Raw genomic sequence first — 27,290 nt, 5'->3', positions numbered from 1 at the left:
CTACGTCTAATATTGGGTACGGTATTTACCCAGTTTCCACGACAAGAGGTGCACCGTGCCTCGGTAGCGCAGTAGGCAGCGCGTAAGTCTCATAATCTTAAGGTCGTGAGTTCGATCCTCACCCGGGGCATTTAATTTTCTGTGACTGATGGTGGTGCTGTTGCTAGGGCGCCAACGTATTTCTTGTTTGTTATCCACAACGTTTCAACGCTTCAGCGGGAAAATGTTTACTTCCTGTTATTGCTACTTACAGCTTCCCTTTTCCTCTTCTCCCAGCAGAGCATGAAGCCAAAAGCATTGCTCTGCGACGTTTGAGGTGCGCGCCTTGCCAGTCAGTATGTGCAAAGATGCTCGCAAAGAGAGAGGAGCGCCGACGCGGCACTCGACACGAAATGCGACAAGCGACCGTGCGAACGGTCGAACGAAACGGCCACATCCGGTGTGGTCTAGTGGCTAGGATACCTGGCTTTCACCCAGGAGGCCCGGGTTCGATTCCCGGTACCGGAACGGAAATTTTTCCACACGAGTCGTGACAAGTTTGAGCTGTCCGAGCGGCCGTTTCCCGTCCTGCTCGCAATATAGCTACTGTTTCGTGACCGTCAGCAGAATATAGACTAGGGAAGCAGACACACGACGACCATAGAAATGGTGTACGGCTTCATGCCACCTGTTTCCAGCGTAGGGCTGAGTAACTGCATCTGCCGGGGCCCGTTAGCTCAGTTGGTTAGAGCGTCGTGCTAATAACGCGAAGGTCGTGGGTTCGATCCCCCCCACGGGCCACTACTCTTTTACTACTACGAAATGGCAGCGCCGATTTCAGCTGGCGAGTGTGATGACCAAAAGGTCACCACCATGCGTGGGAGTTGATACAGGATCCGAACCCGACTCGTCGGGAAGCGCTACAGCATTCACTCGGCAATGGCCATAATATCTTGAATACACTGGTTCTCAACCGATAAAGAGAAAATGAAAGAAAATCTCCGATTGCCGATGCGTAACAACTTTGGCCCTTGTCAGTACTTGGGCGTGTGAGCGCATGGGAACACAGGGCACTATTGGCACTTTTACTTCCTATTTTTGTTTCTCCTTTGTTTTCGGAGCTACAGCCCGATTCGGTCAGGGAGACGCCACCGTGAAATGAAGGGGGCGTGCTGTGTGTCCATCGCCTCGCCTCTCCTTACCTCTCTCAGTCGTTTCTCGTGCTTGTCGTTTTGATATAGGCCGATTTGAGAGCGTCAGCTCTCGCGTCAGCTGAGCAAAGTCGAGACAAGTCGAGACACACTAAGGGCTGGTATGCAGCGAGTAGGAGGCCGGAAAAACAATAATTTAAGTGCGCGTGGCAAAAGTACTCATACGCGAAATTAAAAGCCTGCTGCGGTGGCCGGGAATCGAACCCGGATCAACTGCTTGGAAGGCAACTATGCTGACCATTACACCACCACCGCACAAGCGAGCGGCCCGCCTCCGCGCTGTGTCGGCTTCCCGCCAGTCGGCAGCGGCCGAAGGTGATCGTACCTGGCAGGCGCATTTCCAGGCAGGCTAGGGGAGCACATCCAGACGCATTCGGACAACGTATCCGCGCACATTTCGCATCCTTTGGCAAGAGTTGGGCGCCGGCGACGCAAGAGTACGCAGAGGACCGCGTTCTGGCGGCATTTTTAAGCAGAGCAGTGCAGTGCAGGATTCAGCGTCTGCAGCACCTTTTCCACAGAATGCTACGGCGCTTGACGGCAGTCCCACTTTCCCTTGAGACATCTGCTCGGGAAGCAGCGTCAAGTTACCGCTGGCCCGAGCATCGGTGGTTCAGTGGTAGAATGCTCGCCTGCCACGCGGGCGGCCCGGGTTCGATTCCCGGCCGATGCATCATTTTGCTTTTCCCGCGATAATGCTGCCGCGTGGCTTGACCGCTTGAGATGCACGATCCACAAGAATGTGTAGCTGGATTTCCCTTGAGAAGGACCGAGAACGCAGCACTCGCTGGTCCCCACTAGGACGCTCGCATCATGTTCTACAGTCTAGCGTCGGCCTGGCCTCACAAGTTGCTGGGTCCGGGTGCCTCCGAGGCACTGAACTTTAACGACAAGGAGTGCTGCCTATCGTTGCAACAGCTGCAGCAGCACCGCAATCAACTGGGCCGGCAGTGCACGTGTAGCAACAGAACATGTTATCCAGGAAGTACAGTGTGTCTACGTCTAATATTGGGTACGGTATTTACCCAGTTTCCACGACAAGAGGTGCACCCGTGCCTCGGTAGCGCAGTAGGCAGCGCGTAAGTCTCATAATCTTAAGGTCGTGAGTTCGATCCTCACCCGGGGCATTTAATTTTCTGTGACTGATGGTGGTGCTGTTGCTAGGGCGCCAACGTATTTCTTGTTTGTTATCCACAACGTTTCAACGCTTCAGCGGGAAAATGTTTACTTCCTGTTATTGCTACTTACAGCTTCCCTTTTCCTCTTCTCCCAGCAGAGCATGAAGCCAAAAGCATTGCTCTGCGACGTTTGAGGTGCGCGCCTTGCCAGTCAGTATGTGCAAAGATGCTCGCAAAGAGAGAGGAGCGCCGACGCGGCACTCGACACGAAATGCGACAAGCGACCGTGCGAACGGTCGAACGAAACGGCCACATCCGGTGTGGTCTAGTGGCTAGGATACCTGGCTTTCACACAGGAGGCCCGGGTTCGATTCCCGGTACCGGAACGGAAATTTTTCCACACGAATCGTGACAAGTTTGAGCTGTCCGAGCGGCCGTTTCCCGTCCTGCTCGCAATATAGCTACTGTTTCGTGACCGTCAGCAGAATATAGACTAGGGAAGCAGACACACGACGACCATAGAAATGGTGTACGGCTTCATGCCACCTGTTTCCAGCGTAGGGCTGAGTAACTGCATCTGCCGGGGCCCGTTAGCTCAGTTGGTTAGAGCGTCGTGCTAATAACGCGAAGGTCGTGGGTTCGATCCCCCCCACGGGCCACTACTCTTTTACTACTACGAAATGGCAGCGCCGATTTCAGCTGGCGAGTGTGATGACCAAAAGGTCACCACCATGCGTGGGAGTTGATACAGGATCCGAACCCGACTCGTCGGGAAGCGCTACAGCATTCACTCGGCAATGGCCATAATATCTTGAATACACTGGTTCTCAACCGATAAAGAGAAAATGAAAGAAAATCTCCGATTGCCGATGCGTAACAACTTTGGCCCTTGTCAGTACTTGGGCGTGTGAGCGCATGGGAACACAGGGCACTATTGGCACTTTTACTTCCTATTTTTGTTTCTCCTTTGTTTTCGGAGCTACAGCCCGATTCGGTCAGGGAGACGCCACCGTGAAATGAAGGGGGCGTGCTGTGTGTCCATCGCCTCGCCTCTCCTTACCTCTCTCAGTCGTTTCTCGTGCTTGTCGTTTTGATATAGGCCGATTTGAGAGCGTCAGCTCTCGCGTCAGCTGAGCAAAGTCGAGACAAGTCGAGACACACTAAGGGCTGGTATGCAGCGAGTAGGAGGCCGGAAAAACAATAATTTAAGAGCGCGTGGCAAAAGTACTCATACGCGAAATTAAAAGCCTGCTGCGGTGGCCGGGAATCGAACCCGGATCAACTGCTTGGAAGGCAACTATGCTGACCATTACACCACCACCGCACAAGCGAGCGGCCCGCCTCCGCGCTGTGTCGGCTTCCCGCCAGTCGGCAGCGGCCGAAGGTGATCGTACCTGGCAGGCGCATTTCCAGGCAGGCTAGGGGAGCACATCCAGACGCATTCGGACAACGTATCCGCGCACATTTCGCATCCTTTGGCAAGAGTTGGGCGCCGGCGACGCAAGAGTACGCAGAGGACCGCGTTCTGGCGGCATTTTTAAGCAGAGCAGTGCAGTGCAGGATTCAGCGTCTGCAGCACCTTTTCCACAGAATGCTACGGCGCTTGACGGCAGTCCCACTTTCCCTTGAGACATCTGCTCGGGAAGCAGCGTCAAGTTACCGCTGGCCCGAGCATCGGTGGTTCAGTGGTAGAATGCTCGCCTGCCACGCGGGCGGCCCGGGTTCGATTCCCGGCCGATGCATCATTTTGCTTTTCCCGCGATAATGCTGCCGCGTGGCTTGACCGCTTGAGATGCACGATCCACAAGAATGTGTAGCTGGATTTCCCTTGAGAAGGACCGAGAACGCAGCACTCGCTGGTCCCCACTAGGACGCTCGCATCATGTTCTACAGTCTAGCGTCGGCCTGGCCTCACAAGTTGCTGGGTCCGGGTGCCTCCGAGGCACTGAACTTTAACGACAAGGAGTGCTGCCTATCGTTGCAACAGCTGCAGCAGCACCGCAATCAACTGGGCCGGCAGTGCACGTGTAGCAACAGAACATGTTATCCAGGAAGTACAGTGTGTCTACGTCTAATATTGGGTACGGTATTTACCCAGTTTCCACGACAAGAGGTGCACCCGTGCCTCGGTAGCGCAGTAGGCAGCGCGTAAGTCTCATAATCTTAAGGTCGTGAGTTCGATCCTCACCCGGGGCATTTAATTTTCTGTGACTGATGGTGGTGCTGTTGCTAGGGCGCCAACGTATTTCTTGTTTGTTATCCACAACGTTTCAACGCTTCAGCGGGAAAATGTTTACTTCCTGTTATTGCTACTTACAGCTTCCCTTTTCCTCTTCTCCCAGCAGAGCATGAAGCCAAAAGCATTGCTCTGCGACGTTTGAGGTGCGCGCCTTGCCAGTCAGTATGTGCAAAGATGCTCGCAAAGAGAGAGGAGCGCCGACGCGGCACTCGACACGAAATGCGACAAGCGACCGTGCGAACGGTCGAACGAAACGGCCACATCCGGTGTGGTCTAGTGGCTAGGATACCTGGCTTTCACCCAGGAGGCCCGGGTTCGATTCCCGGTACCGGAACGGAAATTTTTCCACACGAGTCGTGACAAGTTTGAGCTGTCCGAGCGGCCGTTTCCCGTCCTGCTCGCAATATAGCTACTGTTTCGTGACCGTCAGCAGAATATAGACTAGGGAAGCAGACACACGACGACCATAGAAATGGTGTACGGCTTCATGCCACCTGTTTCCAGCGTAGGGCTGAGTAACTGCATCTGCCGGGGCCCGTTAGCTCAGTTGGTTAGAGCGTCGTGCTAATAACGCGAAGGTCGTGGGTTCGATCCCCCCCACGGGCCACTACTCTTTTACTACTACGAAATGGCAGCGCCGATTTCAGCTGGCGAGTGTGATGACCAAAAGGTCACCACCATGCGTGGGAGTTGATACAGGATCCGAACCCGACTCGTCGGGAAGCGCTACAGCATTCACTCGGCAATGGCCATAATATCTTGAATACACTGGTTCTCAACCGATAAAGAGAAAATGAAAGAAAATCTCCGATTGCCGATGCGTAACAACTTTGGCCCTTGTCAGTACTTGGGCGTGTGAGCGCATGGGAACACAGGGCACTATTGGCACTTTTACTTCCTATTTTTGTTTCTCCTTTGTTTTCGGAGCTACAGCCCGATTCGGTCAGGGAGACGCCACCGTGAAATGAAGGGGGCGTGCTGTGTGTCCATCGCCTCGCCTCTCCTTACCTCTCTCAGTCGTTTCTCGTGCTTGTCGTTTTGATATAGGCCGATTTGAGAGCGTCAGCTCTCGCGTCAGCTGAGCAAAGTCGAGACAAGTCGAGACACACTAAGGGCTGGTATGCAGCGAGTAGGAGGCCGGAAAAACAATAATTTAAGTGCGCGTGGCAAAAGTACTCATACGCGAAATTAAAAGCCTGCTGCGGTGGCCGGGAATCGAACCCGGATCAACTGCTTGGAAGGCAACTATGCTGACCATTACACCACCACCGCACAAGCGAGCGGCCCGCCTCCGCGCTGTGTCGGCTTCCCGCCAGTCGGCAGCGGCCGAAGGTGATCGTACCTGGCAGGCGCATTTCCAGGCAGGCTAGGGGAGCACATCCAGACGCATTCGGACAACGTATCCGCGCACATTTCGCATCCTTTGGCAAGAGTTGGGCGCCGGCGACGCAAGAGTACGCAGAGGACCGCGTTCTGGCGGCATTTTTAAGCAGAGCAGTGCAGTGCAGGATTCAGCGTCTGCAGCACCTTTTCCACAGAATGCTACGGCGCTTGACGGCAGTCCCACTTTCCCTTGAGACATCTGCTCGGGAAGCAGCGTCAAGTTACCGCTGGCCCGAGCATCGGTGGTTCAGTGGTAGAATGCTCGCCTGCCACGCGGGCGGCCCGGGTTCGATTCCCGGCCGATGCATCATTTTGCTTTTCCCGCGATAATGCTGCCGCGTGGCTTGACCGCTTGAGATGCACGATCCACAAGAATGTGTAGCTGGATTTCCCTTGAGAAGGACCGAGAACGCAGCACTCGCTGGTCCCCACTAGGACGCTCGCATCATGTTCTACAGTCTAGCGTCGGCCTGGCCTCACAAGTTGCTGGGTCCGGGTGCCTCCGAGGCACTGAACTTTAACGACAAGGAGTGCTGCCTATCGTTGCAACAGCTGCAGCAGCACCGCAATCAACTGGGCCGGCAGTGCACGTGTAGCAACAGAACATGTTATCCAGGAAGTACAGTGTGTCTACGTCTAATATTGGGTACGGTATTTACCCAGTTTCCACGACAAGAGGTGCACCCGTGCCTCGGTAGCGCAGTAGGCAGCGCGTAAGTCTCATAATCTTAAGGTCGTGAGTTCGATCCTCACCCGGGGCATTTAATTTTCTGTGACTGATGGTGGTGCTGTTGCTAGGGCGCCAACGTATTTCTTGTTTGTTATCCACAACGTTTCAACGCTTCAGCGGGAAAATGTTTACTTCCTGTTATTGCTACTTACAGCTTCCCTTTTCCTCTTCTCCCAGCAGAGCATGAAGCCAAAAGCATTGCTCTGCGACGTTTGAGGTGCGCGCCTTGCCAGTCAGTATGTGCAAAGATGCTCGCAAAGAGAGAGGAGCGCCGACGCGGCACTCGACACGAAATGCGACAAGCGACCGTGCGAACGGTCGAACGAAACGGCCACATCCGGTGTGGTCTAGTGGCTAGGATACCTGGCTTTCACCCAGGAGGCCCGGGTTCGATTCCCGGTACCGGAACGGAAATTTTTCCACACGAATCGTGACAAGTTTGAGCTGTCCGAGCGGCCGTTTCCCGTCCTGCTCGCAATATAGCTACTGTTTCGTGACCGTCAGCAGAATATAGACTAGGGAAGCAGACACACGACGACCATAGAAATGGTGTACGGCTTCATGCCACCTGTTTCCAGCGTAGGGCTGAGTAACTGCATCTGCCGGGGCCCGTTAGCTCAGTTGGTTAGAGCGTCGTGCTAATAACGCGAAGGTCGTGGGTTCGATCCCCCCCACGGGCCACTACTCTTTTACTACTACGAAATGGCAGCGCCGATTTCAGCTGGCGAGTGTGATGACCAAAAGGTCACCACCATGCGTGGGAGTTGATACAGGATCCGAACCCGACTCGTCGGGAAGCGCTACAGCATTCACTCGGCAATGGCCATAATATCTTGAATACACTGGTTCTCAACCGATAAAGAGAAAATGAAAGAAAATCTCCGATTGCCGATGCGTAACAACTTTGGCCCTTGTCAGTACTTGGGCGTGTGAGCGCATGGGAACACAGGGCACTATTGGCACTTTTACTTCCTATTTTTGTTTCTCCTTTGTTTTCGGAGCTACAGCCCGATTCGGTCAGGGAGACGCCACCGTGAAATGAAGGGGGCGTGCTGTGTGTCCATCGCCTCGCCTCTCCTTACCTCTCTCAGTCGTTTCTCGTGCTTGTCGTTTTGATATAGGCCGATTTGAGAGCGTCAGCTCTCGCGTCAGCTGAGCAAAGTCGAGACAAGTCGAGACACACTAAGGGCTGGTATGCAGCGAGTAGGAGGCCGGAAAAACAATAATTTAAGTGCGCGTGGCAAAAGTACTCATACGCGAAATTAAAAGCCTGCTGCGGTGGCCGGGAATCGAACCCGGATCAACTGCTTGGAAGGCAACTATGCTGACCATTACACCACCACCGCACAAGCGAGCGGCCCGCCTCCGCGCTGTGTCGGCTTCCCGCCAGTCGGCAGCGGCCGAAGGTGATCGTACCTGGCAGGCGCATTTCCAGGCAGGCTAGGGGAGCACATCCAGACGCATTCGGACAACGTATCCGCGCACATTTCGCATCCTTTGGCAAGAGTTGGGCGCCGGCGACGCAAGAGTACGCAGAGGACCGCGTTCTGGCGGCATTTTTAAGCAGAGCAGTGCAGTGCAGGATTCAGCGTCTGCAGCACCTTTTCCACAGAATGCTACGGCGCTTGACGGCAGTCCCACTTTCCCTTGAGACATCTGCTCGGGAAGCAGCGTCAAGTTACCGCTGGCCCGAGCATCGGTGGTTCAGTGGTAGAATGCTCGCCTGCCACGCGGGCGGCCCGGGTTCGATTCCCGGCCGATGCATCATTTTGCTTTTCCCGCGATAATGCTGCCGCGTGGCTTGACCGCTTGAGATGCACGATCCACAAGAATGTGTAGCTGGATTTCCCTTGAGAAGGACCGAGAACGCAGCACTCGCTGGTCCCCACTAGGACGCTCGCATCATGTTCTACAGTCTAGCGTCGGCCTGGCCTCACAAGTTGCTGGGTCCGGGTGCCTCCGAGGCACTGAACTTTAACGACAAGGAGTGCTGCCTATCGTTGCAACAGCTGCAGCAGCACCGCAATCAACTGGGCCGGCAGTGCACGTGTAGCAACAGAACATGTTATCCAGGAAGTACAGTGTGTCTACGTCTAATATTGGGTACGGTATTTACCCAGTTTCCACGACAAGAGGTGCACCCGTGCCTCGGTAGCGCAGTAGGCAGCGCGTAAGTCTCATAATCTTAAGGTCGTGAGTTCGATCCTCACCCGGGGCATTTAATTTTCTGTGACTGATGGTGGTGCTGTTGCTAGGGCGCCAACGTATTTCTTGTTTGTTATCCACAACGTTTCAACGCTTCAGCGGGAAAATGTTTACTTCCTGTTATTGCTACTTACAGCTTCCCTTTTCCTCTTCTCCCAGCAGAGCATGAAGCCAAAAGCATTGCTCTGCGACGTTTGAGGTGCGCGCCTTGCCAGTCAGTATGTGCAAAGATGCTCGCAAAGAGAGAGGAGCGCCGACGCGGCACTCGACACGAAATGCGACAAGCGACCGTGCGAACGGTCGAACGAAACGGCCACATCCGGTGTGGTCTAGTGGCTAGGATACCTGGCTTTCACCCAGGAGGCCCGGGTTCGATTCCCGGTACCGGAACGGAAATTTTTCCACACGAATCGTGACAAGTTTGAGCTGTCCGAGCGGCCGTTTCCCGTCCTGCTCGCAATATAGCTACTGTTTCGTGACCGTCAGCAGAATATAGACTAGGGAAGCAGACACACGACGACCATAGAAATGGTGTACGGCTTCATGCCACCTGTTTCCAGCGTAGGGCTGAGTAACTGCATCTGCCGGGGCCCGTTAGCTCAGTTGGTTAGAGCGTCGTGCTAATAACGCGAAGGTCGTGGGTTCGATCCCCCCCACGGGCCACTACTCTTTTACTACTACGAAATGGCAGCGCCGATTTCAGCTGGCGAGTGTGATGACCAAAAGGTCACCACCATGCGTGGGAGTTGATACAGGATCCGAACCCGACTCGTCGGGAAGCGCTACAGCATTCACTCGGCAATGGCCATAATATCTTGAATACACTGGTTCTCAACCGATAAAGAGAAAATGAAAGAAAATCTCCGATTGCCGATGCGTAACAACTTTGGCCCTTGTCAGTACTTGGGCGTGTGAGCGCATGGGAACACAGGGCACTATTGGCACTTTTACTTCCTATTTTTGTTTCTCCTTTGTTTTCGGAGCTACAGCCCGATTCGGTCAGGGAGACGCCACCGTGAAATGAAGGGGGCGTGCTGTGTGTCCATCGCCTCGCCTCTCCTTACCTCTCTCAGTCGTTTCTCGTGCTTGTCGTTTTGATATAGGCCGATTTGAGAGCGTCAGCTCTCGCGTCAGCTGAGCAAAGTCGAGACAAGTCGAGACACACTAAGGGCTGGTATGCAGCGAGTAGGAGGCCGGAAAAACAATAATTTAAGTGCGCGTGGCAAAAGTACTCATACGCGAAATTAAAAGCCTGCTGCGGTGGCCGGGAATCGAACCCGGATCAACTGCTTGGAAGGCAACTATGCTGACCATTACACCACCACCGCACAAGCGAGCGGCCCGCCTCCGCGCTGTGTCGGCTTCCCGCCAGTCGGCAGCGGCCGAAGGTGATCGTACCTGGCAGGCGCATTTCCAGGCAGGCTAGGGGAGCACATCCAGACGCATTCGGACAACGTATCCGCGCACATTTCGCATCCTTTGGCAAGAGTTGGGCGCCGGCGACGCAAGAGTACGCAGAGGACCGCGTTCTGGCGGCATTTTTAAGCAGAGCAGTGCAGTGCAGGATTCAGCGTCTGCAGCACCTTTTCCACAGAATGCTACGGCGCTTGACGGCAGTCCCACTTTCCCTTGAGACATCTGCTCGGGAAGCAGCGTCAAGTTACCGCTGGCCCGAGCATCGGTGGTTCAGTGGTAGAATGCTCGCCTGCCACGCGGGCGGCCCGGGTTCGATTCCCGGCCGATGCATCATTTTGCTTTTCCCGCGATAATGCTGCCGCGTGGCTTGACCGCTTGAGATGCACGATCCACAAGAATGTGTAGCTGGATTTCCCTTGAGAAGGACCGAGAACGCAGCACTCGCTGGTCCCCACTAGGACGCTCGCATCATGTTCTACAGTCTAGCGTCGGCCTGGCCTCACAAGTTGCTGGGTCCGGGTGCCTCCGAGGCACTGAACTTTAACGACAAGGAGTGCTGCCTATCGTTGCAACAGCTGCAGCAGCACCGCAATCAACTGGGCCGGCAGTGCACGTGTAGCAACAGAACATGTTATCCAGGAAGTACAGTGTGTCTACGTCTAATATTGGGTACGGTATTTACCCAGTTTCCACGACAAGAGGTGCACCCGTGCCTCGGTAGCGCAGTAGGCAGCGCGTAAGTCTCATAATCTTAAGGTCGTGAGTTCGATCCTCACCCGGGGCATTTAATTTTCTGTGACTGATGGTGGTGCTGTTGCTAGGGCGCCAACGTATTTCTTGTTTGTTATCCACAACGTTTCAACGCTTCAGCGGGAAAATGTTTACTTCCTGTTATTGCTACTTACAGCTTCCCTTTTCCTCTTCTCCCAGCAGAGCATGAAGCCAAAAGCATTGCTCTGCGACGTTTGAGGTGCGCGCCTTGCCAGTCAGTATGTGCAAAGATGCTCGCAAAGAGAGAGGAGCGCCGACGCGGCACTCGACACGAAATGCGACAAGCGACCGTGCGAACGGTCGAACGAAACGGCCACATCCGGTGTGGTCTAGTGGCTAGGATACCTGGCTTTCACCCAGGAGGCCCGGGTTCGATTCCCGGTACCGGAACGGAAATTTTTCCACACGAATCGTGACAAGTTTGAGCTGTCCGAGCGGCCGTTTCCCGTCCTGCTCGCAATATAGCTACTGTTTCGTGACCGTCAGCAGAATATAGACTAGGGAAGCAGACACACGACGACCATAGAAATGGTGTACGGCTTCATGCCACCTGTTTCCAGCGTAGGGCTGAGTAACTGCATCTGCCGGGGCCCGTTAGCTCAGTTGGTTAGAGCGTCGTGCTAATAACGCGAAGGTCGTGGGTTCGATCCCCCCCACGGGCCACTACTCTTTTACTACTACGAAATGGCAGCGCCGATTTCAGCTGGCGAGTGTGATGACCAAAAGGTCACCACCATGCGTGGGAGTTGATACAGGATCCGAACCCGACTCGTCGGGAAGCGCTACAGCATTCACTCGGCAATGGCCATAATATCTTGAATACACTGGTTCTCAACCGATAAAGAGAAAATGAAAGAAAATCTCCGATTGCCGATGCGTAACAACTTTGGCCCTTGTCAGTACTTGGGCGTGTGAGCGCATGGGAACACAGGGCACTATTGGCACTTTTACTTCCTATTTTTGTTTCTCCTTTGTTTTCGGAGCTACAGCCCGATTCGGTCAGGGAGACGCCACCGTGAAATGAAGGGGGCGTGCTGTGTGTCCATCGCCTCGCCTCTCCTTACCTCTCTCAGTCGTTTCTCGTGCTTGTCGTTTTGATATAGGCCGATTTGAGAGCGTCAGCTCTCGCGTCAGCTGAGCAAAGTCGAGACAAGTCGAGACACACTAAGGGCTGGTATGCAGCGAGTAGGAGGCCGGAAAAACAATAATTTAAGAGCGCGTGGCAAAAGTACTCATACGCGAAATTAAAAGCCTGCTGCGGTGGCCGGGAATCGAACCCGGATCAACTGCTTGGAAGGCAACTATGCTGACCATTACACCACCACCGCACAAGCGAGCGGCCCGCCTCCGCGCTGTGTCGGCTTCCCGCCAGTCGGCAGCGGCCGAAGGTGATCGTACCTGGCAGGCGCATTTCCAGGCAGGCTAGGGGAGCACATCCAGACGCATTCGGACAACGTATCCGCGCACATTTCGCATCCTTTGGCAAGAGTTGGGCGCCGGCGACGCAAGAGTACGCAGAGGACCGCGTTCTGGCGGCATTTTTAAGCAGAGCAGTGCAGTGCAGGATTCAGCGTCTGCAGCACCTTTTCCACAGAATGCTACGGCGCTTGACGGCAGTCCCACTTTCCCTTGAGACATCTGCTCGGGAAGCAGCGTCAAGTTACCGCTGGCCCGAGCATCGGTGGTTCAGTGGTAGAATGCTCGCCTGCCACGCGGGCGGCCCGGGTTCGATTCCCGGCCGATGCATCATTTTGCTTTTCCCGCGATAATGCTGCCGCGTGGCTTGACCGCTTGAGATGCACGATCCACAAGAATGTGTAGCTGGATTTCCCTTGAGAAGGACCGAGAACGCAGCACTCGCTGGTCCCCACTAGGACGCTCGCATCATGTTCTACAGTCTAGCGTCGGCCTGGCCTCACAAGTTGCTGGGTCCGGGTGCCTCCGAGGCACTGAACTTTAACGACAAGGAGTGCTGCCTATCGTTGCAACAGCTGCAGCAGCACCGCAATCAACTGGGCCGGCAGTGCACGTGTAGCAACAGAACATGTTATCCAGGAAGTACAGTGTGTCTACGTCTAATATTGGGTACGGTATTTACCCAGTTTCCACGACAAGAGGTGCACCCGTGCCTCGGTAGCGCAGTAGGCAGCGCGTAAGTCTCATAATCTTAAGGTCGTGAGTTCGATCCTCACCCGGGGCATTTAATTTTCTGTGACTGATGGTGGTGCTGTTGCTAGGGCGCCAACGTATTTCTTGTTTGTTATCCACAACGTTTCAACGCTTCAGCGGGAAAATGTTTACTTCCTGTTATTGCTACTTACAGCTTCCCTTTTCCTCTTCTCCCAGCAGAGCATGAAGCCAAAAGCATTGCTCTGCGACGTTTGAGGTGCGCGCCTTGCCAGTCAGTATGTGCAAAGATGCTCGCAAAGAGAGAGGAGCGCCGACGCGGCACTCGACACGAAATGCGACAAGCGACCGTGCGAACGGTCGAACGAAACGGCCACATCCGGTGTGGTCTAGTGGCTAGGATACCTGGCTTTCACCCAGGAGGCCCGGGTTCGATTCCCGGTACCGGAACGGAAATTTTTCCACACGAATCGTGACAAGTTTGAGCTGTCCGAGCGGCCGTTTCCCGTCCTGCTCGCAATATAGCTACTGTTTCGTGACCGTCAGCAGAATATAGACTAGGGAAGCAGACACACGACGACCATAGAAATGGTGTACGGCTTCATGCCACCTGTTTCCAGCGTAGGGCTGAGTAACTGCATCTGCCGGGGCCCGTTAGCTCAGTTGGTTAGAGCGTCGTGCTAATAACGCGAAGGTCGTGGGTTCGATCCCCCCCACGGGCCACTACTCTTTTACTACTACGAAATGGCAGCGCCGATTTCAGCTGGCGAGTGTGATGACCAAAAGGTCACCACCATGCGTGGGAGTTGATACAGGATCCGAACCCGACTCGTCGGGAAGCGCTACAGCATTCACTCGGCAATGGCCATAATATCTTGAATACACTGGTTCTCAACCGATAAAGAGAAAATGAAAGAAAATCTCCGATTGCCGATGCGTAACAACTTTGGCCCTTGTCAGTACTTGGGCGTGTGAGCGCATGGGAACACAGGGCACTATTGGCACTTTTACTTCCTATTTTTGTTTCTCCTTTGTTTTCGGAGCTACAGCCCGATTCGGTCAGGGAGACGCCACCGTGAAATGAAGGGGGCGTGCTGTGTGTCCATCGCCTCGCCTCTCCTTACCTCTCTCAGTCGTTTCTCGTGCTTGTCGTTTTGATATAGGCCGATTTGAGAGCGTCAGCTCTCGCGTCAGCTGAGCAAAGTCGAGACAAGTCGAGACACACTAAGGGCTGGTATGCAGCGAGTAGGAGGCCGGAAAAACAATAATTTAAGAGCGCGTGGCAAAAGTACTCATACGCGAAATTAAAAGCCTGCTGCGGTGGCCGGGAATCGAACCCGGATCAACTGCTTGGAAGGCAACTATGCTGACCATTACACCACCACCGCACAAGCGAGCGGCCCGCCTCCGCGCTGTGTCGGCTTCCCGCCAGTCGGCAGCGGCCGAAGGTGATCGTACCTGGCAGGCGCATTTCCAGGCAGGCTAGGGGAGCACATCCAGACGCATTCGGACAACGTATCCGCGCACATTTCGCATCCTTTGGCAAGAGTTGGGCGCCGGCGACGCAAGAGTACGCAGAGGACCGCGTTCTGGCGGCATTTTTAAGCAGAGCAGTGCAGTGCAGGATTCAGCGTCTGCAGCACCTTTTCCACAGAATGCTACGGCGCTTGACGGCAGTCCCACTTTCCCTTGAGACATCTGCTCGGGAAGCAGCGTCAAGTTACCGCTGGCCCGAGCATCGGTGGTTCAGTGGTAGAATGCTCGCCTGCCACGCGGGCGGCCCGGGTTCGATTCCCGGCCGATGCATCATTTTGCTTTTCCCGCGATAATGCTGCCGCGTGGCTTGACCGCTTGAGATGCACGATCCACAAGAATGTGTAGCTGGATTTCCCTTGAGAAGGACCGAGAACGCAGCACTCGCTGGTCCCCACTAGGACGCTCGCATCATGTTCTACAGTCTAGCGTCGGCCTGGCCTCACAAGTTGCTGGGTCCGGGTGCCTCCGAGGCACTGAACTTTAACGACAAGGAGTGCTGCCTATCGTTGCAACAGCTGCAGCAGCACCGCAATCAACTGGGCCGGCAGTGCACGTGTAGCAACAGAACATGTTATCCAGGAAGTACAGTGTGTCTACGTCTAATATTGGGTACGGTATTTACCCAGTTTCCACGACAAGAGGTGCACCCGTGCCTCGGTAGCGCAGTAGGCAGCGCGTAAGTCTCATAATCTTAAGGTCGTGAGTTCGATTCTCACCCGGGGCATTTAATTTTCTGTGACTGATGGTGGTGCTGTTGCTAGGGCGCCAACGTATTTCTTGTTTGTTATCCACAACGTTTCAACGCTTCAGCGGGAAAATGTTTACTTCCTGTTATTGCTACTTACAGCTTCCCTTTTCCTCTTCTCCCAGCAGAGCATGAAGCCAAAAGCATTGCTCTGCGACGTTTGAGGTGCGCGCCTTGCCAGTCAGTATGTGCAAAGATGCTCGCAAAGAGAGAGGAGCGCCGACGCGGCACTCGACACGAAATGCGACAAGCGACCGTGCGAACGGTCGAACGAAACGGCCACATCCGGTGTGGTCTAGTGGCTAGGATACCTCGTTTTCACCCAGGAGGCCCGGGTTCGATTCCCGGTACCGGAACGGAAATTTTTCCACACGAGTCGTGACAAGTTTGAGCTGTCCGAGCGGCCGTTTCCCGTCCTGCTCGCAATATAGCTACTGTTTCGTGACCGTCAGCAGAATATAGACTAGGGAAGCAGACACACGACGACCATAGAAATGGTGTACGGCTTCATGCCACCTGTTTCCAGCGTAGGGCTGAGTAACTGCATCTGCCGGGGCCCGTTAGCTCAGTTGGTTAGAGCGTCGTGCTAATAACGCGAAGGTCGTGGGTTCGATCCCCCCCACGGGCCACTACTCTTTTACTACTACGAAATGGCAGCGCCGATTTCAGCTGGCGAGTGTGATGACCAAAAGGTCACCACCATGCGTGGGAGTTGATACAGGATCCGAACCCGACTCGTCGGGAAGCGCTACAGCATTCACTCGGCAATGGCCATAATATCTTGAATACACTGGTTCTCAACCGATAAAGAGAAAATGAAAGAAAATCTCCGATTGCCGATGCGTAACAACTTTGGCCCTTGTCAGTACTTGGGCGTGTGAGCGCATGGGAACACAGGGCACTATTGGCACTTTTACTTCCTATTTTTGTTTCTCCTTTGTTTTCGGAGCTACAGCCCGATTCGGTCAGGGAGACGCCACCGTGAAATGAAGGGGGCGTGCTGTGTGTCCATCGCCTCGCCTCTCCTTACCTCTCTCAGTCGTTTCTCGTGCTTGTCGTTTTGATATAGGCCGATTTGAGAGCGTCAGCTCTCGCGTCAGCTGAGCAAAGTCGAGACAAGTCGAGACACACTAAGGGCTGGTATGCAGCGAGTAGGAGGCCGGAAAAACAATAATTTAAGAGCGCGTGGCAAAAGTACTCATACGCGAAATTAAAAGCCTGCTGCGGTGGCCGGGAATCGAACCCGGATCAACTGCTTGGAAGGCAACTATGCTGACCATTACACCACCACCGCACAAGCGAGCGGCCCGCCTCCGCGCTGTGTCGGCTTCCCGCCAGTCGGCAGCGGCCGAAGGTGATCGTACCTGGCAGGCGCATTTCCAGGCAGGCTAGGGGAGCACATCCAGACGCATTCGGACAACGTATCCGCGCACATTTCGCATCCTTTGGCAAGAGTTGGGCGCCGGCGACGCAAGAGTACGCAGAGGACCGCGTTCTGGCGGCATTTTTAAGCAGAGCAGTGCAGTGCAGGATTCAGCGTCTGCAGCACCTTTTCCACAGAATGCTACGGCGCTTGACGGCAGTCCCACTTTCCCTTGAGACATCTGCTCGGGAAGCAGCGTCAAGTTACCGCTGGCCCGAGCATCGGTGGTTCAGTGGTAGAATGCTCGCCTGCCACGCGGGCGGCCCGGGTTCGATTCCCGGCCGATGCATCATTTTGCTTTTCCCGCGATAATGCTGCCGCGTGGCTTGACCGCTTGAGATGCACGATCCACAAGAATGTGTAGCTGGATTTCCCTTGAGAAGGACCGAGAACGCAGCACTCGCTGGTCCCCACTAGGACGCTCGCATCATGTTCTACAGTCTAGCGTCGGCCTGGCCTCACAAGTTGCTGGGTCCGGGTGCCTCCGAGGCACTGAACTTTAACGACAAGGAGTGCTGCCTATCGTTGCAACAGCTGCAGCAGCACCGCAATCAACTGGGCCGGCAGTGCACGTGTAGCAACAGAACATGTTATCCAGGAAGTACAGTGTGTCTACGTCTAATATTGGGTACGGTATTTACCCAGTTTCCACGACAAGAGGTGCACCCGTGCCTCGGTAGCGCAGTAGGCAGCGCGTAAGTCTCATAATCTTAAGGTCGTGAGTTCGATCCTCACCCGGGGCATTTAATTTTCTGTGACTGATGGTGGTGCTGTTGCTAGGGCGCCAACGTATTTCTTGTTTGTTATCCACAACGTTTCAACGCTTCAGCGGGAAAATGTTTACTTCCTGTTATTGCTACTTACAGCTTCCCTTTTCCTCTTCTCCCAGCAGAGCATGAAGCCAAAAGCATTGCTCTGCGACGTTTGAGGTGCGCGCCTTGCCAGTCAGTATGTGCAAAGATGCTCGCAAAGAGAGAGGAGCGCCGACGCGGCACTCGACACGAAATGCGACAAGCGACCGTGCGAACGGTCGAACGAAACGGCCACATCCGGTGTGGTCTAGTGGCTAGGATACCTGGCTTTCACCCAGGAGGCCCGGGTTCGATTCCCGGTACCGGAACGGAAATTTTTCCACACGAGTCGTGACAAGTTTGAGCTGTCCGAGCGGCCGTTTCCCGTCCTGCTCGCAATATAGCTACTGTTTCGTGACCGTCAGCAGAATATAGACTAGGGAAGCAGACACACGACGACCATAGAAATGGTGTACGGCTTCATGCCACCTGTTTCCAGCGTAGGGCTGAGTAACTGCATCTGCCGGGGCCCGTTAGCTCAGTTGGTTAGAGCGTCGTGCTAATAACGCGAAGGTCGTGGGTTCGATCCCCCCCACGGGCCACTACTCTTTTACTACTACGAAATGGCAGCGCCGATTTCAGCTGGCGAGTGTGATGACCAAAAGGTCACCACCATGCGTGGGAGTTGATACAGGATCCGAACCCGACTCGTCGGGAAGCGCTACAGCATTCACTCGGCAATGGCCATAATATCTTGAATACACTGGTTCTCAACCGATAAAGAGAAAATGAAAGAAAATCTCCGATTGCCGATGCGTAACAACTTTGGCCCTTGTCAGTACTTGGGCGTGTGAGCGCATGGGAACACAGGGCACTATTGGCACTTTTACTTCCTATTTTCGTTTCTCCTTTGTTTTCGGAGCTACAGCCCGATTCGGTCAGGGAGACGCCACCGTGAAATGAAGGGGGCGTGCTGTGTGTCCATCGCCTCGCCTCTCCTTACCTCTCTCAGTCGTTTCTCGTGCTTGTCGTTTTGATATAGGCCGATTTGAGAGCGTCAGCTCTCGCGTCAGCTGAGCAAAGTCGAGACAAGTCGAGACACACTAAGGGCTGGTATGCAGCGAGTAGGAGGCCGGAAAAACAATAATTTAAGAGCGCGTGGCAAAAGTACTCATACGCGAAATTAAAAGCCTGCTGCGGTGGCCGGGAATCGAACCCGGATCAACTGCTTGGAAGGCAACTATGCTGACCATTACACCACCACCGCACAAGCGAGCGGCCCGCCTCCGCGCTGTGTCGGCTTCCCGCCAGTCGGCAGCGGCCGAAGGTGATCGTACCTGGCAGGCGCATTTCCAGGCAGGCTAGGGGAGCACATCCAGACGCATTCGGACAACGTATCCGCGCACATTTCGCATCCTTTGGCAAGAGTTGGGCGCCGGCGACGCAAGAGTACGCAGAGGACCGCGTTCTGGCGGCATTTTTAAGCAGAGCAGTGCAGTGCAGGATTCAGCGTCTGCAGCACCTTTTCCACAGAATGCTACGGCGCTTGACGGCAGTCCCACTTTCCCTTGAGACATCTGCTCGGGAAGCAGCGTCAAGTTACCGCTGGCCCGAGCATCGGTGGTTCAGTGGTAGAATGCTCGCCTGCCACGCGGGCGGCCCGGGTTCGATTCCCGGCCGATGCATCATTTTGCTTTTCCCGCGATAATGCTGCCGCGTGGCTTGACCGCTTGAGATGCACGATCCACAAGAATGTGTAGCTGGATTTCCCTTGAGAAGGACCGAGAACGCAGCACTCGCTGGTCCCCACTAGGACGCTCGCATCATGTTCTACAGTCTAGCGTCGGCCTGGCCTCACAAGTTGCTGGGTCCGGGTGCCTCCGAGGCACTGAACTTTAACGACAAGGAGTGCTGCCTATCGTTGCAACAGCTGCAGCAGCACCGCAATCAACTGGGCCGGCAGTGCACGTGTAGCAACAGAACATGTTATCCAGGAAGTACAGTGTGTCTACGTCTAATATTGGGTACGGTATTTACCCAGTTTCCACGACAAGAGGTGCACCCGTGCCTCGGTAGCGCAGTAGGCAGCGCGTAAGTCTCATAATCTTAAGGTCGTGAGTTCGATCCTCACCCGGGGCATTTAATTTTCTGTGACTGATGGTGGTGCTGTTGCTAGGGCGCCAACGTATTTCTTGTTTGTTATCCACAACGTTTCAACGCTTCAGCGGGAAAATGTTTACTTCCTGTTATTGCTACTTACAGCTTCCCTTTTCCTCTTCTCCCAGCAGAGCATGAAGCCAAAAGCATTGCTCTGCGACGTTTGAGGTGCGCGCCTTGCCAGTCAGTATGTGCAAAGATGCTCGCAAAGAGAGAGGAGCGCCGACGCGGCACTCGACACGAAATGCGACAAGCGACCGTGCGAACGGTCGAACGAAACGGCCACATCCGGTGTGGTCTAGTGGCTAGGATACCTGGCTTTCACCCAGGAGGCCCGGGTTCGATTCCCGGTACCGGAACGGAAATTTTTCCACACGAATCGTGACAAGTTTGAGCTGTCCGAGCGGCCGTTTCCCGTCCTGCTCGCAATATAGCTACTGTTTCGTGACCGTCAGCAGAATATAGACTAGGGAAGCAGACACACGACGACCATAGAAATGGTGTACGGCTTCATGCCACCTGTTTCCAGCGTAGGGCTGAGTAACTGCATCTGCCGGGGCCCGTTAGCTCAGTTGGTTAGAGCGTCGTGCTAATAACGCGAAGGTCGTGGGTTCGATCCCCCCCACGGGCCACTACTCTTTTACTACTACGAAATGGCAGCGCCGATTTCAGCTGGCGAGTGTGATGACCAAAAGGTCACCACCATGCGTGGGAGTTGATACAGGATCCGAACCCGACTCGTCGGGAAGCGCTACAGCATTCACTCGGCAATGGCCATAATATCTTGAATACACTGGTTCTCAACCGATAAAGAGAAAATGAAAGAAAATCTCCGATTGCCGATGCGTAACAACTTTGGCCCTTGTCAGTACTTGGGCGTGTGAGCGCATGGGAACACAGGGCACTATTGGCACTTTTACTTCCTATTTTTGTTTCTCCTTTGTTTTCGGAGCTACAGCCCGATTCGGTCAGGGAGACGCCACCGTGAAATGAAGGGGGCGTGCTGTGTGTCCATCGCCTCGCCTCTCCTTACCTCTCTCAGTCGTTTCTCGTGCTTGTCGTTTTGATATAGGCCGATTTGAGAGCGTCAGCTCTCGCGTCAGCTGAGCAAAGTCGAGACAAGTCGAGACACACTAAGGGCTGGTATGCAGCGAGTAGGAGGCCGGAAAAACAATAATTTAAGAGCGCGTGGCAAAAGTACTCATACGCGAAATTAAAAGCCTGCTGCGGTGGCCGGGAATCGAACCCGGATCAACTGCTTGGAAGGCAACTATGCTGACCATTACACCACCACCGCACAAGCGAGCGGCCCGCCTCCGCGCTGTGTCGGCTTCCCGCCAGTCGGCAGCGGCCGAAGGTGATCGTACCTGGCAGGCGCATTTCCAGGCAGGCTAGGGGAGCACATCCAGACGCATTCGGACAACGTATCCGCGCACATTTCGCATCCTTTGGCAAGAGTTGGGCGCCGGCGACGCAAGAGTACGCAGAGGACCGCGTTCTGGCGGCATTTTTAAGCAGAGCAGTGCAGTGCAGGATTCAGCGTCTGCAGCACCTTTTCCACAGAATGCTACGGCGCTTGACGGCAGTCCCACTTTCCCTTGAGACATCTGCTCGGGAAGCAGCGTCAAGTTACCGCTGGCCCGAGCATCGGTGGTTCAGTGGTAGAATGCTCGCCTGCCACGCGGGCGGCCCGGGTTCGATTCCCGGCCGATGCATCATTTTGCTTTTCCCGCGATAATGCTGCCGCGTGGCTTGACCGCTTGAGATGCACGATCCACAAGAATGTGTAGCTGGATTTCCCTTGAGAAGGACCGAGAACGCAGCACTCGCTGGTCCCCACTAGGACGCTCGCATCATGTTCTACAGTCTAGCGTCGGCCTGGCCTCACAAGTTGCTGGGTCCGGGTGCCTCCGAGGCACTGAACTTTAACGACAAGGAGTGCTGCCTATCGTTGCAACAGCTGCAGCAGCACCGCAATCAACTGGGCCGGCAGTGCACGTGTAGCAACAGAACATGTTATCCAGGAAGTACAGTGTGTCTACGTCTAATATTGGGTACGGTATTTACCCAGTTTCCACGACAAGAGGTGCACCCGTGCCTCGGTAGCGCAGTAGGCAGCGCGTAAGTCTCATAATCTTAAGGTCGTGAGTTCGATCCTCACCCGGGGCATTTAATTTTCTGTGACTGATGGTGGTGCTGTTGCTAGGGCGCCAACGTATTTCTTGTTTGTTATCCACAACGTTTCAACGCTTCAGCGGGAAAATGTTTACTTCCTGTTATTGCTACTTACAGCTTCCCTTTTCCTCTTCTCCCAGCAGAGCATGAAGCCAAAAGCATTGCTCTGCGACGTTTGAGGTGCGCGCCTTGCCAGTCAGTATGTGCAAAGATGCTCGCAAAGAGAGAGGAGCGCCGACGCGGCACTCGACACGAAATGCGACAAGCGACCGTGCGAACGGTCGAACGAAACGGCCACATCCGGTGTGGTCTAGTGGCTAGGATACCTGGCTTTCACCCAGGAGGCCCGGGTTCGATTCCCGGTACCGGAACGGAAATTTTTCCACACGAGTCGTGACAAGTTTGAGCTGTCCGAGCGGCCGTTTCCCGTCCTGCTCGCAATATAGCTACTGTTTCGTGACCGTCAGCAGAATATAGACTAGGGAAGCAGACACACGACGACCATAGAAATGGTGTACGGCTTCATGCCACCTGTTTCCAGCGTAGGGCTGAGTAACTGCATCTGCCGGGGCCCGTTAGCTCAGTTGGTTAGAGCGTCGTGCTAATAACGCGAAGGTCGTGGGTTCGATCCCCCCCACGGGCCACTACTCTTTTACTACTACGAAATGGCAGCGCCGATTTCAGCTGGCGAGTGTGATGACCAAAAGGTCACCACCATGCGTGGGAGTTGATACAGGATCCGAACCCGACTCGTCGGGAAGCGCTACAGCATTCACTCGGCAATGGCCATAATATCTTGAATACACTGGTTCTCAACCGATAAAGAGAAAATGAAAGAAAATCTCCGATTGCCGATGCGTAACAACTTTGGCCCTTGTCAGTACTTGGGCGTGTGAGCGCATGGGAACACAGGGCACTATTGGCACTTTTACTTCCTATTTTCGTTTCTCCTTTGTTTTCGGAGCTACAGCCCGATTCGGTCAGGGAGACGCCACCGTGAAATGAAGGGGGCGTGCTGTGTGTCCATCGCCTCGCCTCTCCTTACCTCTCTCAGTCGTTTCTCGTGCTTGTCGTTTTGATATAGGCCGATTTGAGAGCGTCAGCTCTCGCGTCAGCTGAGCAAAGTCGAGACAAGTCGAGACACACTAAGGGCTGGTATGCAGCGAGTAGGAGGCCGGAAAAACAATAATTTAAGAGCGCGTGGCAAAAGTACTCATACGCGAAATTAAAAGCCTGCTGCGGTGGCCGGGAATCGAACCCGGATCAACTGCTTGGAAGGCAACTATGCTGACCATTACACCACCACCGCACAAGCGAGCGGCCCGCCTCCGCGCTGTGTCGGCTTCCCGCCAGTCGGCAGCGGCCGAAGGTGATCGTACCTGGCAGGCGCATTTCCAGGCAGGCTAGGGGAGCACATCCAGACGCATTCGGACAACGTATCCGCGCACATTTCGCATCCTTTGGCAAGAGTTGGGCGCCGGCGACGCAAGAGTACGCAGAGGACCGCGTTCTGGCGGCATTTTTAAGCAGAGCAGTGCAGTGCAGGATTCAGCGTCTGCAGCACCTTTTCCACAGAATGCTACGGCGCTTGACGGCAGTCCCACTTTCCCTTGAGACATCTGCTCGGGAAGCAGCGTCAAGTTACCGCTGGCCCGAGCATCGGTGGTTCAGTGGTAGAATGCTCGCCTGCCACGCGGGCGGCCCGGGTTCGATTCCCGGCCGATGCATCATTTTGCTTTTCCCGCGATAATGCTGCCGCGTGGCTTGACCGCTTGAGATGCACGATCCACAAGAATGTGTAGCTGGATTTCCCTTGAGAAGGACCGAGAACGCAGCACTCGCTGGTCCCCACTAGGACGCTCGCATCATGTTCTACAGTCTAGCGTCGGCCTGGCCTCACAAGTTGCTGGGTCCGGGTGCCTCCGAGGCACTGAACTTTAACGACAAGGAGTGCTGCCTATCGTTGCAACAGCTGCAGCAGCACCGCAATCAACTGGGCCGGCAGTGCACGTGTAGCAACAGAACATGTTATCCAGGAAGTACAGTGTGTCTACGTCTAATATTGGGTACGGTATTTACCCAGTTTCCACGACAAGAGGTGCACCCGTGCCTCGGTAGCGCAGTAGGCAGCGCGTAAGTCTCATAATCTTAAGGTCGTGAGTTCGATCCTCACCCGGGGCATTTAATTTTCTGTGACTGATGGTGGTGCTGTTGCTAGGGCGCCAACGTATTTCTTGTTTGTTATCCACAACGTTTCAACGCTTCAGCGGGAAAATGTTTACTTCCTGTTATTGCTACTTACAGCTTCCCTTTTCCTCTTCTCCCAGCAGAGCATGAAGCCAAAAGCATTGCTCTGCGACGTTTGAGGTGCGCGCCTTGCCAGTCAGTATGTGCAAAGATGCTCGCAAAGAGAGAGGAGCGCCGACGCGGCACTCGACACGAAATGCGACAAGCGACCGTGCGAACGGTCGAACGAAACGGCCACATCCGGTGTGGTCTAGTGGCTAGGATACCTGGCTTTCACCCAGGAGGCCCGGGTTCGATTCCCGGTACCGGAACGGAAATTTTTCCACACGAGTCGTGACAAGTTTGAGCTGTCCGAGCGGCCGTTTCCCGTCCTGCTCGCAATATAGCTACTGTTTCGTGACCGTCAGCAGAATATAGACTAGGGAAGCAGACACACGACGACCATAGAAATGGTGTACGGCTTCATGCCACCTGTTTCCAGCGTAGGGCTGAGTAACTGCATCTGCCGGGGCCCGTTAGCTCAGTTGGTTAGAGCGTCGTGCTAATAACGCGAAGGTCGTGGGTTCGATCCCCCCCACGGGCCACTACTCTTTTACTACTACGAAATGGCAGCGCCGATTTCAGCTGGCGAGTGTGATGACCAAAAGGTCACCACCATGCGTGGGAGTTGATACAGGATCCGAACCCGACTCGTCGGGAAGCGCTACAGCATTCACTCGGCAATGGCCATAATATCTTGAATACACTGGTTCTCAACCGATAAAGAGAAAATGAAAGAAAATCTCCGATTGCCGATGCGTAACAACTTTGGCCCTTGTCAGTACTTGGGCGTGTGAGCGCATGGGAACACAGGGCACTATTGGCACTTTTACTTCCTATTTTCGTTTCTCCTTTGTTTTCGGAGCTACAGCCCGATTCGGTCAGGGAGACGCCACCGTGAAATGAAGGGGGCGTGCTGTGTGTCCATCGCCTCGCCTCTCCTTACCTCTCTCAGTCGTTTCTCGTGCTTGTCGTTTTGATATAGGCCGATTTGAGAGCGTCAGCTCTCGCGTCAGCTGAGCAAAGTCGAGACAAGTCGAGACACACTAAGGGCTGGTATGCAGCGAGTAGGAGGCCGGAAAAACAATAATTTAAGAGCGCGTGGCAAAAGTACTCATACGCGAAATTAAAAGCCTGCTGCGGTGGCCGGGAATCGAACCCGGATCAACTGCTTGGAAGGCAACTATGCTGACCATTACACCACCACCGCACAAGCGAGCGGCCCGCCTCCGCGCTGTGTCGGCTTCCCGCCAGTCGGCAGCGGCCGAAGGTGATCGTACCTGGCAGGCGCATTTCCAGGCAGGCTAGGGGAGCACATCCAGACGCATTCGGACAACGTATCCGCGCACATTTCGCATCCTTTGGCAAGAGTTGGGCGCCGGCGACGCAAGAGTACGCAGAGGACCGCGTTCTGGCGGCATTTTTAAGCAGAGCAGTGCAGTGCAGGATTCAGCGTCTGCAGCACCTTTTCCACAGAATGCTACGGCGCTTGACGGCAGTCCCACTTTCCCTTGAGACATCTGCTCGGGAAGCAGCGTCAAGTTACCGCTGGCCCGAGCATCGGTGGTTCAGTGGTAGAATGCTCGCCTGCCACGCGGGCGGCCCGGGTTCGATTCCCGGCCGATGCATCATTTTGCTTTTCCCGCGATAATGCTGCCGCGTGGCTTGACCGCTTGAGATGCACGATCCACAAGAATGTGTAGCTGGATTTCCCTTGAGAAGGACCGAGAACGCAGCACTCGCTGGTCCCCACTAGGACGCTCGCATCATGTTCTACAGTCTAGCGTCGGCCTGGCCTCACAAGTTGCTGGGTCCGGGTGCCTCCGAGGCACTGAACTTTAACGACAAGGAGTGCTGCCTATCGTTGCAACAGCTGCAGCAGCACCGCAATCAACTGGGCCGGCAGTGCACGTGTAGCAACAGAACATGTTATCCAGGAAGTACAGTGTGTCTACGTCTAATATTGGGTACGGTATTTACCCAGTTTCCACGACAAGAGGTGCACCCGTGCCTCGGTAGCGCAGTAGGCAGCGCGTAAGTCTCATAATCTTAAGGTCGTGAGTTCGATCCTCACCCGGGGCATTTAATTTTCTGTGACTGATGGTGGTGCTGTTGCTAGGGCGCCAACGTATTTCTTGTTTGTTATCCACAACGTTTCAACGCTTCAGCGGGAAAATGTTTACTTCCTGTTATTGCTACTTACAGCTTCCCTTTTCCTCTTCTCCCAGCAGAGCATGAAGCCAAAAGCATTGCTCTGCGACGTTTGAGGTGCGCGCCTTGCCAGTCAGTATGTGCAAAGATGCTCGCAAAGAGAGAGGAGCGCCGACGCGGCACTCGACACGAAATGCGACAAGCGACCGTGCGAACGGTCGAACGAAACGGCCACATCCGGTGTGGTCTAGTGGCTAGGATACCTGGCTTTCACCCAGGAGGCCCGGGTTCGATTCCCGGTACCAGAACGGAAATTTTTCCACACGAATCGTGACAAGTTTGAGCTGTCCGAGCGGCCGTTTCCCGTCCTGCTCGCAATATAGCTACTGTTTCGTGACCGTCAGCAGAATATAGACTAGGGAAGCAGACACACGACGACCATAGAAATGGTGTACGGCTTCATGCCACCCGTTTCCAGCGTAGGGCTGAGTAACTGCATCTGCCGGGGCCCGTTAGCTCAGTTGGTTAGAGCGTCGTGCTAATAACGCGAAGGTCGTGGGTTCGATCCCCCCCACGGGCCACTACTCTTTTACTACTACGAAATGGCAGCGCCGATTTCAGCTGGCGAGTGTGATGACCAAAAGGTCACCACCATGCGTGGGAGTTGATACAGGATCCGAACCCGACTCGTCGGGAAGCGCTACAGCATTCACTCGGCAATGGCCATAATATCTTGAATACACTGGTTCTCAACCGATAAAGAGAAAATGAAAGAAAATCTCCGATTGCCGATGCGTAACAACTTTGGCCCTTGTCAGTACTTGGGCGTGTGAGCGCATGGGAACAC

The 27,290-nt window shown here is 54.6% G+C and overlaps 63 non-coding genes across 63 annotated transcripts; 51 read left to right on the top strand and 12 right to left on the bottom strand.

Moving 5' to 3' along the window:
- The first annotated feature begins 57 nt into the window (after positions 1–57).
- On the top strand, positions 58–130 carry Trnam-cau. The gene has a single exon. It is a non-coding gene; the product is annotated as a tRNA-Met (tRNA).
- Positions 131–435: 305 nt separating this feature from the next.
- Positions 436–507, top strand: Trnae-uuc. The gene has a single exon. It is a non-coding gene; the product is annotated as a tRNA-Glu (tRNA).
- A 198-nt stretch (positions 508–705) lies between these two features.
- Positions 706–780, top strand: Trnai-aau. Its single transcript has one exon. It is a non-coding gene; the product is annotated as a tRNA-Ile (tRNA).
- Positions 781–1,373: 593 nt separating this feature from the next.
- Positions 1,374–1,445, bottom strand: Trnag-ucc. Its single transcript has one exon. It is a non-coding gene; the product is annotated as a tRNA-Gly (tRNA).
- Positions 1,446–1,792: 347 nt separating this feature from the next.
- Trnag-gcc lies at positions 1,793–1,863 on the top strand. The gene has a single exon. It is a non-coding gene; the product is annotated as a tRNA-Gly (tRNA).
- A 381-nt stretch (positions 1,864–2,244) lies between these two features.
- On the top strand, positions 2,245–2,317 carry Trnam-cau. The gene has a single exon. It is a non-coding gene; the product is annotated as a tRNA-Met (tRNA).
- Positions 2,318–2,622: 305 nt separating this feature from the next.
- Positions 2,623–2,694, top strand: Trnae-uuc. The gene has a single exon. It is a non-coding gene; the product is annotated as a tRNA-Glu (tRNA).
- A 198-nt stretch (positions 2,695–2,892) lies between these two features.
- On the top strand, positions 2,893–2,967 carry Trnai-aau. The gene has a single exon. It is a non-coding gene; the product is annotated as a tRNA-Ile (tRNA).
- Positions 2,968–3,560: 593 nt separating this feature from the next.
- On the bottom strand, positions 3,561–3,632 carry Trnag-ucc. The gene has a single exon. It is a non-coding gene; the product is annotated as a tRNA-Gly (tRNA).
- Positions 3,633–3,979: 347 nt separating this feature from the next.
- Trnag-gcc lies at positions 3,980–4,050 on the top strand. Its single transcript has one exon. It is a non-coding gene; the product is annotated as a tRNA-Gly (tRNA).
- A 381-nt stretch (positions 4,051–4,431) lies between these two features.
- On the top strand, positions 4,432–4,504 carry Trnam-cau. Its single transcript has one exon. It is a non-coding gene; the product is annotated as a tRNA-Met (tRNA).
- Positions 4,505–4,809: 305 nt separating this feature from the next.
- On the top strand, positions 4,810–4,881 carry Trnae-uuc. The gene has a single exon. It is a non-coding gene; the product is annotated as a tRNA-Glu (tRNA).
- Positions 4,882–5,079: 198 nt separating this feature from the next.
- Trnai-aau lies at positions 5,080–5,154 on the top strand. The gene has a single exon. It is a non-coding gene; the product is annotated as a tRNA-Ile (tRNA).
- Positions 5,155–5,747: 593 nt separating this feature from the next.
- On the bottom strand, positions 5,748–5,819 carry Trnag-ucc. Its single transcript has one exon. It is a non-coding gene; the product is annotated as a tRNA-Gly (tRNA).
- Positions 5,820–6,166: 347 nt separating this feature from the next.
- Positions 6,167–6,237, top strand: Trnag-gcc. The gene has a single exon. It is a non-coding gene; the product is annotated as a tRNA-Gly (tRNA).
- Positions 6,238–6,618: 381 nt separating this feature from the next.
- Trnam-cau lies at positions 6,619–6,691 on the top strand. Its single transcript has one exon. It is a non-coding gene; the product is annotated as a tRNA-Met (tRNA).
- A 305-nt stretch (positions 6,692–6,996) lies between these two features.
- Trnae-uuc lies at positions 6,997–7,068 on the top strand. The gene has a single exon. It is a non-coding gene; the product is annotated as a tRNA-Glu (tRNA).
- Positions 7,069–7,266: 198 nt separating this feature from the next.
- Trnai-aau lies at positions 7,267–7,341 on the top strand. The gene has a single exon. It is a non-coding gene; the product is annotated as a tRNA-Ile (tRNA).
- Positions 7,342–7,934: 593 nt separating this feature from the next.
- Trnag-ucc lies at positions 7,935–8,006 on the bottom strand. The gene has a single exon. It is a non-coding gene; the product is annotated as a tRNA-Gly (tRNA).
- A 347-nt stretch (positions 8,007–8,353) lies between these two features.
- On the top strand, positions 8,354–8,424 carry Trnag-gcc. The gene has a single exon. It is a non-coding gene; the product is annotated as a tRNA-Gly (tRNA).
- Positions 8,425–8,805: 381 nt separating this feature from the next.
- Trnam-cau lies at positions 8,806–8,878 on the top strand. The gene has a single exon. It is a non-coding gene; the product is annotated as a tRNA-Met (tRNA).
- Positions 8,879–9,183: 305 nt separating this feature from the next.
- Positions 9,184–9,255, top strand: Trnae-uuc. Its single transcript has one exon. It is a non-coding gene; the product is annotated as a tRNA-Glu (tRNA).
- Positions 9,256–9,453: 198 nt separating this feature from the next.
- On the top strand, positions 9,454–9,528 carry Trnai-aau. Its single transcript has one exon. It is a non-coding gene; the product is annotated as a tRNA-Ile (tRNA).
- Positions 9,529–10,121: 593 nt separating this feature from the next.
- Positions 10,122–10,193, bottom strand: Trnag-ucc. The gene has a single exon. It is a non-coding gene; the product is annotated as a tRNA-Gly (tRNA).
- A 347-nt stretch (positions 10,194–10,540) lies between these two features.
- On the top strand, positions 10,541–10,611 carry Trnag-gcc. The gene has a single exon. It is a non-coding gene; the product is annotated as a tRNA-Gly (tRNA).
- A 381-nt stretch (positions 10,612–10,992) lies between these two features.
- Trnam-cau lies at positions 10,993–11,065 on the top strand. Its single transcript has one exon. It is a non-coding gene; the product is annotated as a tRNA-Met (tRNA).
- Positions 11,066–11,370: 305 nt separating this feature from the next.
- Positions 11,371–11,442, top strand: Trnae-uuc. The gene has a single exon. It is a non-coding gene; the product is annotated as a tRNA-Glu (tRNA).
- A 198-nt stretch (positions 11,443–11,640) lies between these two features.
- Positions 11,641–11,715, top strand: Trnai-aau. The gene has a single exon. It is a non-coding gene; the product is annotated as a tRNA-Ile (tRNA).
- Positions 11,716–12,308: 593 nt separating this feature from the next.
- On the bottom strand, positions 12,309–12,380 carry Trnag-ucc. Its single transcript has one exon. It is a non-coding gene; the product is annotated as a tRNA-Gly (tRNA).
- Positions 12,381–12,727: 347 nt separating this feature from the next.
- Trnag-gcc lies at positions 12,728–12,798 on the top strand. The gene has a single exon. It is a non-coding gene; the product is annotated as a tRNA-Gly (tRNA).
- A 381-nt stretch (positions 12,799–13,179) lies between these two features.
- Trnam-cau lies at positions 13,180–13,252 on the top strand. The gene has a single exon. It is a non-coding gene; the product is annotated as a tRNA-Met (tRNA).
- A 305-nt stretch (positions 13,253–13,557) lies between these two features.
- Positions 13,558–13,629, top strand: Trnae-uuc. Its single transcript has one exon. It is a non-coding gene; the product is annotated as a tRNA-Glu (tRNA).
- A 198-nt stretch (positions 13,630–13,827) lies between these two features.
- On the top strand, positions 13,828–13,902 carry Trnai-aau. The gene has a single exon. It is a non-coding gene; the product is annotated as a tRNA-Ile (tRNA).
- A 593-nt stretch (positions 13,903–14,495) lies between these two features.
- On the bottom strand, positions 14,496–14,567 carry Trnag-ucc. The gene has a single exon. It is a non-coding gene; the product is annotated as a tRNA-Gly (tRNA).
- A 347-nt stretch (positions 14,568–14,914) lies between these two features.
- On the top strand, positions 14,915–14,985 carry Trnag-gcc. The gene has a single exon. It is a non-coding gene; the product is annotated as a tRNA-Gly (tRNA).
- A 381-nt stretch (positions 14,986–15,366) lies between these two features.
- Positions 15,367–15,439, top strand: Trnam-cau. Its single transcript has one exon. It is a non-coding gene; the product is annotated as a tRNA-Met (tRNA).
- A 305-nt stretch (positions 15,440–15,744) lies between these two features.
- Positions 15,745–15,816, top strand: Trnae-uuc. Its single transcript has one exon. It is a non-coding gene; the product is annotated as a tRNA-Glu (tRNA).
- Positions 15,817–16,014: 198 nt separating this feature from the next.
- Trnai-aau lies at positions 16,015–16,089 on the top strand. The gene has a single exon. It is a non-coding gene; the product is annotated as a tRNA-Ile (tRNA).
- A 593-nt stretch (positions 16,090–16,682) lies between these two features.
- Positions 16,683–16,754, bottom strand: Trnag-ucc. Its single transcript has one exon. It is a non-coding gene; the product is annotated as a tRNA-Gly (tRNA).
- Positions 16,755–17,101: 347 nt separating this feature from the next.
- Positions 17,102–17,172, top strand: Trnag-gcc. Its single transcript has one exon. It is a non-coding gene; the product is annotated as a tRNA-Gly (tRNA).
- Positions 17,173–17,553: 381 nt separating this feature from the next.
- Positions 17,554–17,626, top strand: Trnam-cau. Its single transcript has one exon. It is a non-coding gene; the product is annotated as a tRNA-Met (tRNA).
- A 305-nt stretch (positions 17,627–17,931) lies between these two features.
- On the top strand, positions 17,932–18,003 carry Trnae-uuc. Its single transcript has one exon. It is a non-coding gene; the product is annotated as a tRNA-Glu (tRNA).
- A 198-nt stretch (positions 18,004–18,201) lies between these two features.
- Trnai-aau lies at positions 18,202–18,276 on the top strand. The gene has a single exon. It is a non-coding gene; the product is annotated as a tRNA-Ile (tRNA).
- A 593-nt stretch (positions 18,277–18,869) lies between these two features.
- On the bottom strand, positions 18,870–18,941 carry Trnag-ucc. The gene has a single exon. It is a non-coding gene; the product is annotated as a tRNA-Gly (tRNA).
- A 347-nt stretch (positions 18,942–19,288) lies between these two features.
- On the top strand, positions 19,289–19,359 carry Trnag-gcc. Its single transcript has one exon. It is a non-coding gene; the product is annotated as a tRNA-Gly (tRNA).
- A 381-nt stretch (positions 19,360–19,740) lies between these two features.
- On the top strand, positions 19,741–19,813 carry Trnam-cau. Its single transcript has one exon. It is a non-coding gene; the product is annotated as a tRNA-Met (tRNA).
- Positions 19,814–20,118: 305 nt separating this feature from the next.
- Positions 20,119–20,190, top strand: Trnae-uuc. The gene has a single exon. It is a non-coding gene; the product is annotated as a tRNA-Glu (tRNA).
- Positions 20,191–20,388: 198 nt separating this feature from the next.
- Positions 20,389–20,463, top strand: Trnai-aau. Its single transcript has one exon. It is a non-coding gene; the product is annotated as a tRNA-Ile (tRNA).
- Positions 20,464–21,056: 593 nt separating this feature from the next.
- Trnag-ucc lies at positions 21,057–21,128 on the bottom strand. The gene has a single exon. It is a non-coding gene; the product is annotated as a tRNA-Gly (tRNA).
- A 347-nt stretch (positions 21,129–21,475) lies between these two features.
- Trnag-gcc lies at positions 21,476–21,546 on the top strand. The gene has a single exon. It is a non-coding gene; the product is annotated as a tRNA-Gly (tRNA).
- Positions 21,547–21,927: 381 nt separating this feature from the next.
- Positions 21,928–22,000, top strand: Trnam-cau. The gene has a single exon. It is a non-coding gene; the product is annotated as a tRNA-Met (tRNA).
- Positions 22,001–22,305: 305 nt separating this feature from the next.
- Positions 22,306–22,377, top strand: Trnae-uuc. Its single transcript has one exon. It is a non-coding gene; the product is annotated as a tRNA-Glu (tRNA).
- A 198-nt stretch (positions 22,378–22,575) lies between these two features.
- On the top strand, positions 22,576–22,650 carry Trnai-aau. The gene has a single exon. It is a non-coding gene; the product is annotated as a tRNA-Ile (tRNA).
- Positions 22,651–23,243: 593 nt separating this feature from the next.
- Positions 23,244–23,315, bottom strand: Trnag-ucc. Its single transcript has one exon. It is a non-coding gene; the product is annotated as a tRNA-Gly (tRNA).
- Positions 23,316–23,662: 347 nt separating this feature from the next.
- Positions 23,663–23,733, top strand: Trnag-gcc. Its single transcript has one exon. It is a non-coding gene; the product is annotated as a tRNA-Gly (tRNA).
- A 381-nt stretch (positions 23,734–24,114) lies between these two features.
- Positions 24,115–24,187, top strand: Trnam-cau. The gene has a single exon. It is a non-coding gene; the product is annotated as a tRNA-Met (tRNA).
- Positions 24,188–24,492: 305 nt separating this feature from the next.
- Positions 24,493–24,564, top strand: Trnae-uuc. Its single transcript has one exon. It is a non-coding gene; the product is annotated as a tRNA-Glu (tRNA).
- A 198-nt stretch (positions 24,565–24,762) lies between these two features.
- Positions 24,763–24,837, top strand: Trnai-aau. The gene has a single exon. It is a non-coding gene; the product is annotated as a tRNA-Ile (tRNA).
- Positions 24,838–25,430: 593 nt separating this feature from the next.
- On the bottom strand, positions 25,431–25,502 carry Trnag-ucc. Its single transcript has one exon. It is a non-coding gene; the product is annotated as a tRNA-Gly (tRNA).
- A 347-nt stretch (positions 25,503–25,849) lies between these two features.
- Trnag-gcc lies at positions 25,850–25,920 on the top strand. The gene has a single exon. It is a non-coding gene; the product is annotated as a tRNA-Gly (tRNA).
- Positions 25,921–26,301: 381 nt separating this feature from the next.
- On the top strand, positions 26,302–26,374 carry Trnam-cau. Its single transcript has one exon. It is a non-coding gene; the product is annotated as a tRNA-Met (tRNA).
- A 305-nt stretch (positions 26,375–26,679) lies between these two features.
- On the top strand, positions 26,680–26,751 carry Trnae-uuc. Its single transcript has one exon. It is a non-coding gene; the product is annotated as a tRNA-Glu (tRNA).
- A 198-nt stretch (positions 26,752–26,949) lies between these two features.
- Trnai-aau lies at positions 26,950–27,024 on the top strand. Its single transcript has one exon. It is a non-coding gene; the product is annotated as a tRNA-Ile (tRNA).
- The last annotated feature ends 266 nt before the right edge of the window (positions 27,025–27,290 follow it).

The sequence above is a fragment of the Schistocerca piceifrons genome, unplaced genomic scaffold (genome assembly GCF_021461385.2).
Source record: "Schistocerca piceifrons isolate TAMUIC-IGC-003096 unplaced genomic scaffold, iqSchPice1.1 HiC_scaffold_403, whole genome shotgun sequence".
NCBI classification, from domain to species: Eukaryota; Metazoa; Arthropoda; class Insecta; order Orthoptera; family Acrididae; genus Schistocerca; species Schistocerca piceifrons.
The sequence above is the reverse complement of the archived record's forward strand: the minus strand, read 5'-3'. Positions and strand labels throughout refer to the sequence as shown.